Raw genomic sequence first — 7,994 nt, 5'->3', positions numbered from 1 at the left:
AATCACATACATCAACTAAACACTTCAGGACCAAATGTGCTCGATTAGTCAATTACGTAAAAAGGGACGAGTCCAAACTCCCACCCCCGCGCATAGGTGGATTATTTAACATTATAGTTTGATTACGTGGTCAGTCAATTTACTACGCTTATGAATGAAAAAATTACCATTACTCGTCCCCATATAAATCCGTTATACCATAAATTAAGAATAAACAACCCCTTAGCCACATATGCAGATAATTAATAAGTGTAGTTTTCCCAATAATAAATGCAGCATATGCTCGCCCATGTAGTTTTATACCGGCGGCGAAGGTAAATAAACCCAACACACACACATAAACAACCCTAGTTTAATTATGCAAAATTAAAACGGATAGAAATGTATGTATTGATTTAAATAAAAGGAATATGGGCTATGCGAGAACGAAATATAACAAAACTAATTAAATATAGATACAAACAGAAATTCAAACAGAAAGAAGAAAACGAAATGGTTTATTTCTAGACAGTGTAATATTTAAATAAAGTTATTCCCCTTGATAAATGATTGTCATTAACACATCAAAATAATTTGTAATACACAAGTTTGCTTCTTTTAAGAGAAGTTCATATGGCGGGAAAGTAAGACCTTCTGATTGGTTAATTGCATCTGCAAACAATAGCAACATCTCGGCTATTTCCGTCAATCTCTGGATAAGCTCAAACTAGGTGTTCTAAAGTTAAGGGAGCAGCAAAATCTCTGTGCACAATTCACTCGGTCATATTATAGTACTTGGTGATATCGTTAAGAAATAACTATGTTTTTTTGTTTTTGTTTTTTTTTCTTGACAGAAATCTGTCGCTGAAAATGTCTATTAATTTGTTCTCTATAAATATGAAACCAAGGCAATAAAATCAATTAAACTAAAATTATGCATCATAATTATATTCAAGCAACAGCATAAAAGCAAATAATGACTTAAACTACAACAACTCAACTCAACAACATCTCTTCAACTCCAATAAACTCAAACAAATCTTATATACCTTTGTTTTCGTGGTGTGCAAAAGAAGACTGGCGCGCGACCCACATTAAGACTGTTGTGCAATACAAATATTAGTAAAAAAGCAAAAAAATAAATAAAGGTACATGTTTACTCAAAAGTATCATTATTTGTTCAACTTTGTGCAACATGAACATGGTACTTGCATAAAGTAAATATATATTGTACTATACAATTTATGGTATTCAAAATTGATACACTAACTTCTGATTGACAATTCTTTAAAACTTATTAACAACAGAAAATGAACTCAGAAAATCCCTTTACAAAATATAACTGCAAATCGGCTCTAACTCGGCAGTAATTAGTGTAACCGCTTTTTTCGTGAAGAAACCAGTGCTGATAGTGAAAATTGTGATTGGCATATTTTAATTAGCCAGGTCAGGTGTTTCTAAAAAGGCTGATAACACTGTAGCAATGTGAGGATACATTTCTTTTAATTCATAGATAATACACGTGGAGTTCACCTCGCAGAGACAAATGAGTACACAGTCACTTTTTGATATCCTTTTAACTCTAAGAAAAATGTCAGTTTTTACTTTCTGACTGTTTATATTTTCTAGAAAAAGTAAGCAAAACATTATTTTGTTTCATAATTATGACAGGAATGAATTGCATTAACAATCCTAGGTATTGTTGAAAACTCATTGTTTTACTTGCCAGATTAAGTACTTGGACCCTATCCTTGTTTGTACGTGACTGTGTTCGGGAAAAACAATGTTATGCTTACTTAAGGAGGTGACACTTTCTATATTTTTATCTGATATCAAGTTGTAAGAGCCGATTTGCAGTAATATGGGTAAGAGTTTGATAAGACTCCCTACGGTCGTCTTGATACAAACTCTTACCCATACATAGCTCAACATTTGAACAAAGTAACCTCTATGTTCTTCTAAACATTTTTTTTACCCAACAGTCACGTACAAACAAGGATAGGGTCCAATTACTTAAGATAGGGTCCAATTACTCAGATGTTCGGTTATTGATTACTTTTTTCTGAGGTTTCATATTGTGACAACAGGTAACGTGTTTTATGTTTGACTATAATACAAAAGAGAAAGAACATCAAAACACTCGGCAATCTGATTTATACTCGGGGGTAGCCCCCGAGTATAAATCAGATAGCCTCGGGTGTCGATGCTCTTTCTATTACTCATTAAACAAAGTAAATACCAGATTCTAAAAATATAAATTCTTACTTTCTTGAATAGTAGTCACCTGATTTAAATCAAAGACCTTAGAGTGTTTGAATTTATCTTTTGTCCAATAGGATTGCAGTATTTCAAATGAATCGTAACACATTTACTTCGTTAAATCGGCAAACTGTTAATCAGTCTAGTGAGTCAACTGTTTATAAATATAGTTTAAAACACTAAGCCCGTTAAAATTTATAAGCACGCAATTGGTCGCTCGACTACGCCGCGTCTCACCAATTAAATTTGTAAATACGTACTAATAAATTTTAACCTATACTATATATAACAAATTCAGTAGTTAATGATATGCTGATACAATTATATTTTTCTTGTATCAATAAAAAAGATGGCCCTGAGGTCGCTCACCTGTATATAGGCCCATCGACCCCCCCCCCCCCGGGCAGGGCCAATTTTAACCCAAGGGCTTTTATTTGAAAAAACGTGGCTGACACCCATAAGAAGCTGTTTCATGCTAAACATCTAAGCTCTAGCTCATTGTGTTTTTTAAAAGAAGATTTTTTAAGTTTTTACTATACACATTTAGTTAAAAACAATGACACCCCTAGGGCGGGGCCAGTTTTGACCCCAGGGCTTTTATTTGAACAAACTTTGTAGACACTTACTAGAACATGTTTCATGCTTAATATCTAAACTCTAGCTATTTGGGTTTTTTTCAAAGAAGATTTTTAAGTTTTTACTATACACATATAAGGAAAATCAATGACCCCCTGGAGCGGGGCCAATTTTGACCACAGGGCTTTTATTTGAACAGTTTTTGTAGACACTCACTAGAAGATGTTTCATGCTTAATATCTAAACTCTAGCTATTTGGGTTTTTTTCAAAGAAGGTTTTAAAGTTTTTTCTATACACATATAAGGAAAATCAGTGACCCCCGGGGCGGGGCCAATTTTGACCCCAGGGCTTTTATTTGAACAAACTTGGTAGACACCCATTAGAACATGTTTCATGCTAAATATCTAAGCTCTAGCTCTTTGGGTTCTTTTAAAGAATATTTTTAAGGTTTACCATATGCATATAGGGAAAATCAATGACCCCCTGGGGCGGGACCAATTTTGACCCCTGGGCTTTTATTTGAACAAACTTGGTAGACATTTATTAGAAGATGTTTCATGCTAAATATCTTAGGTCTAGCTCTTTGGGTTCTTTAAAAGAAGATTTTTAAGGTTTACCATATGCATATAGGGAAAATCAATGACCCCCTGGGGAGGGACCAATTTTGACCCCTGGGCTTTTATTTGAACAAACTTGGTAGACATTCATTAGAAGATGTTTCATGCTAAATATCTAAGCTCTAGCTCTTTGGGTTCTTTAAAAGAAGATTTTTAAATTCTTACCATATGCATATAGGTAAAATCAATGACCCCCTTGGGCGGGGCCAATTTTAACCCCATGGCTTTTATTTGAACAAACTTGGTAGACACTCACTAGAAGATGTGTTATGCCAAATATCTTAGCTGTAGCTCTTTGGGTTCTTTTAAAGAAGATTTTTTATTTTTTTACTTTATGCATATTGGGAAAATCAATGACCCCCTGGGGCAGGGCCAATTTTGACCCCAGGGCATTTAATTGAACAAACTTTGTAGACACTCATTAGAAGATGTTTCATGCTAAATATCTCAGCTCTAGCACTTTGGGTTCTTTAAAAGAAGATTTTTTAAGTTTTTACTATATGCATATAGTGAAAATCAATGACCCCCTGGGGCGGGGCCAATTTTGACCCCAGGGCTTTTATTTGAACAAACTATGTAGACACTCACTAGAAAATGTTTCATGTCAAATATCTAAGCTCTAGCTCTTAGGCTTTTTTTAAAAGAAGATATTTAAAGTTTTTTCTTTCGGTTGCCATGGCAACCAGAGTTCTGCATTGTAATAAATTCTTTGAACAATTTTTAAAGGTGACCACCAAAGGAATATTCCTGTGAAGTTTGGATGAAATTGGCTAAGTGGTTTATGAGGAGATGTCATTTAAAGTAAAAGTTTACGGACGGACGGACGACGGACGGACGACGGACGAAAAGCGATCACAAAAGCTCACCCTGCAACTTTGTGACAGGTGAGGTAAAAAGGGGAATAACAAAATCGTAACATTGCAACTTCTACACATTAAGAAAATTTTACCAACCTCAAAATAAAAATCTGACAGGTGACATAAAACCAAAATCACAAACAATCGAGACCATATTGATTCACAGCAAATGAAAAATGCACACATAATTACGGACATCGCAAGTGTACGCAGACTCCGAATATGGGACTGAAAAATAACGACCAAAAAATAATTTTTGTGGAAAAACAACATTCTGGCAAAGTCAAGTAAATGACGTGACTAAGAGAATACGATTTCAAGTTCAACACTCGATATGTTTTTATGTCCCCGAAGAGAGGCATATTTAAATCGAACCGTCCGTCTGTCTGTCTTAATTTCCGCCTGTCTTTATGTCAGTCTGTGCGTCCTCACTTCATTCGTGTCCGGACTGTAGATTTGTCATACATTGAGGGATTTTGAAAAAGCTTGGCAAACATGTCTACCACATCAGGACGATGTGTCGCGTCCAAGAACTACGTCCCTACCTAACAGGTCAAGGTCCCATCTACATTTTGAAGTTTCACATTATCACAAATAGAGTTAATAGGTACACACATTCGTGTCGGGACTGTAACTTTGTCATGCATTTGGATTAATTATAAGCACATTTTAATGCATGTGCAGAAATAAATAATTGGACAAACAAACTGTAAGGACGTTACCTCTATCATTTTTTCTTCGAGGTGATGGCCCAGTGTGTATTTGGAAATTTAAGTAACAAAACACCAAGTTATGGTGAATTAATCTTAGGATTAAAAGAACGTTTTTTGCCAAGAAATCGAACACAATTATATATAGGGTACAACTTAGAGATAGAAGACAGAGAGTTTATATTCTGACACGAGATTTCTAATTAAGTTGGCTGGACCTACAAAAGTTAATCCTATGCAAGAATTTAGAGCTATTTTTAAAAGTATTCAGATTCAAAATTCACAATTTTCAATTAATCACAAAATAAAAATAAGCGATCTTCCAACGTTTTAGAACACCATACAAAATAAACATTGCACATTACAGTAACAAAATAGAAATAGACACCCAGTTACTTGTATTAGATGTAGAGATGTCTGACATATACAAACATTATGTCCTAAACAACTAGGAATAGATAATGCACAAACTGTAAAACCTGCCAAAGAGACACATCAGTCTGCACAACTATCTACGATGCATTGGTCAGGTTTATTCATAGATGCAACTTTTAATAATATAAATGTGTCTCATTTGATCGTCACTGGTGCAACTCTTACGATAATATCTGAAAGATTTATGACATGATATGTGAGTTTACGTTACCGCTTAAATTGTTAACATGTCTGACAAACAATTACAAATCAAAGGAAAAGTAAATTGATGGTCCAAAGAGTTTCTTGGGTGTTGTTTCTCCAATAGTGACAACTATCATTCTACACTGTAAATGTAAATGTTCAAGAATAGAACACATCTTGAACGCCTATTTGCAACAGATATTGAACGCCAAGACGCGTTCCATTTCTTAATACTAGTGTTCAACTTTTGTCTCCAACCGTTCATATACTAACGCCTTATGAACATTATAAATGTTCAAATTTTAACGTTGACGTTAAAATCTTAACACCAAACCATTCCATTATAGAACATGTTATGAACATTCAGGTGTTCTACTTTTAAATGCCAGACGCGTTCAATTTCGATGCAACAGATATTGAACGCATAGAATATGTTCAAAAATAGGCATGTTAAAAGTTAGAACACTGATGAACACTTATGTTAACATTTGAACACCTGATAAAACAACAGAGTAAGTCATAAAACGAAGAAATCATAAGAGATTTTTTAATTATTCTTTAGTTATTCACAATAACAAAATGAATAATGTAATCCAAAATTTCTTATTATTTTCTAACTCTAAGCCTTATAAACAATTATAAAGTAAAAAATAAAAAGATTTTAAGACTAACAATTATGATTAAAATGCAATAAATTAAATACTGTTTTACAAAGTTCTTTCAGTAATTGTTTGTACATGTTGACATGAATCTTGCGTTTCATATCAGAAGTAATAATCACACAGCATCATAACCAGTCTCTCAATATCCTAGCATTGTTTCACTTATTGTTATTACAGGTTGTATTTTATATGTTATATTCTTGTGTGCACGAATGCAGTCTTCTTAACATAACACATGAATTAAGGATAATTTCCTAAATTTCTTCTCAAAAACTGCTGCGAGTCTTGAAAACATAAACAATATTCTATGTCGAAAACAAAGTTTAAAGTAACTGAATTTTAAACACCAACGGACAGTCTCCAATGCAATAGTGCTTCCCTCTGTATGTCATCAGTTTGTGCGGGGTGTTTTAATTTGTCTCCAATTAAGCAGGAAAATCATATTCTTCATTATCCTGGAAAACATTAATGGAATTTATTAACATGCCGGTGATTTAAAGGCTTATAGTTGCTTCCTGTGAGATAAATCATTTTTTATAGTTCTGATATAGAGAATAACAGCGTAAGTGGTTGACATACATGTATATAATATATATATAATGTATAAGCATTATCTAACGATTTATCAGACACCACATTCAAGTCAGATTTATCTTAATACAATTCTAACATCACCAGGACCATGCACTTTCTCACAAAGCCGATTTGAATCCGTAGCTACGACTATTGTACGACACAATTTATTTGTGTCACAATGTCAGGCCATCTTTGTAACAGTTATAGAATATAAAATGATTTGATTAACAATAAAAGCTCATTTGGAAATGTTAGAATTTAAATATTATCCACCTATTTTATTGTTTAAGGAAACAAACCTCAAAGATCTGTATGGAAGTCTGGAAATTACACCCTCTCCTTATTTCTGTAAATATTTTGCTCCAGCTTCTGTAGATCTACAGTACAGTTTTATATTTTCAATTTTTTCCAACCCACGCTTGAAAAAAAATTTAAACCTGGCAAATCTTTTTTGGAAAAAATAAATCAACAAAATATATCTTTCCAAAGATTTTTGGTACACAATTTTTTAAAAAAATTTTAATTTTTTGCTTTAAATGACCCGACTAGGGAAATGGGGAACATGTCAATTATGCCATTTGGGGAAATTTACAAACAATATGCCCGATTTTTGGGGATTTTAAGTTTTTTTCAAAAAAAATGAAAAAAATTTTAAGGGGGTACAAAAGAGGGCCTAAAGAAAAAAAGTTAATCCCGGGTATTTTTTTTCCCAATTTTTTATTTGAAAAAGGGTTTAGTCTCTTTTTTAGCCGCTTACTTGTTGTTGTTGTACTTGATTTGGTGCCCTTTTTGACGTCAGAAATTGTCACAAATCTATTTTTAGAAACGTTCTTAATTAGAACATTCGATGAACGCTACTGTTCAAATCATGTTCCACTTTATAATGTTTTAATTATTAAAGCACCATTACTTATTAAATTGAGTAAATATAATCTCAACTGACAATATATTGACCAAAAAACTTACCTAATTTCTCAAAAAATCAAATACTCTCATGTTGTCTAGTCAGAAGGACTACCATTGAACATTGACGTTCAAATGATAAGTGTTTAACTCGTAAGTAGAACGCCTTTTCTGAACACATGCATTCAAAATATAAACGCGCAGTGTTCCAAAATTGAACAAGTGGGGGAACCCGC

Source organism: Ruditapes philippinarum, unplaced genomic scaffold (genome assembly GCF_026571515.1).
Source record: "Ruditapes philippinarum isolate M1 unplaced genomic scaffold, ASM2657151v2 ctg1899_1_1_1_1, whole genome shotgun sequence".
Classification (NCBI taxonomy): domain Eukaryota; kingdom Metazoa; phylum Mollusca; class Bivalvia; order Venerida; family Veneridae; genus Ruditapes; species Ruditapes philippinarum.
The sequence above is the reverse complement of the archived record's forward strand: the minus strand, read 5'-3'. Positions refer to the sequence as shown.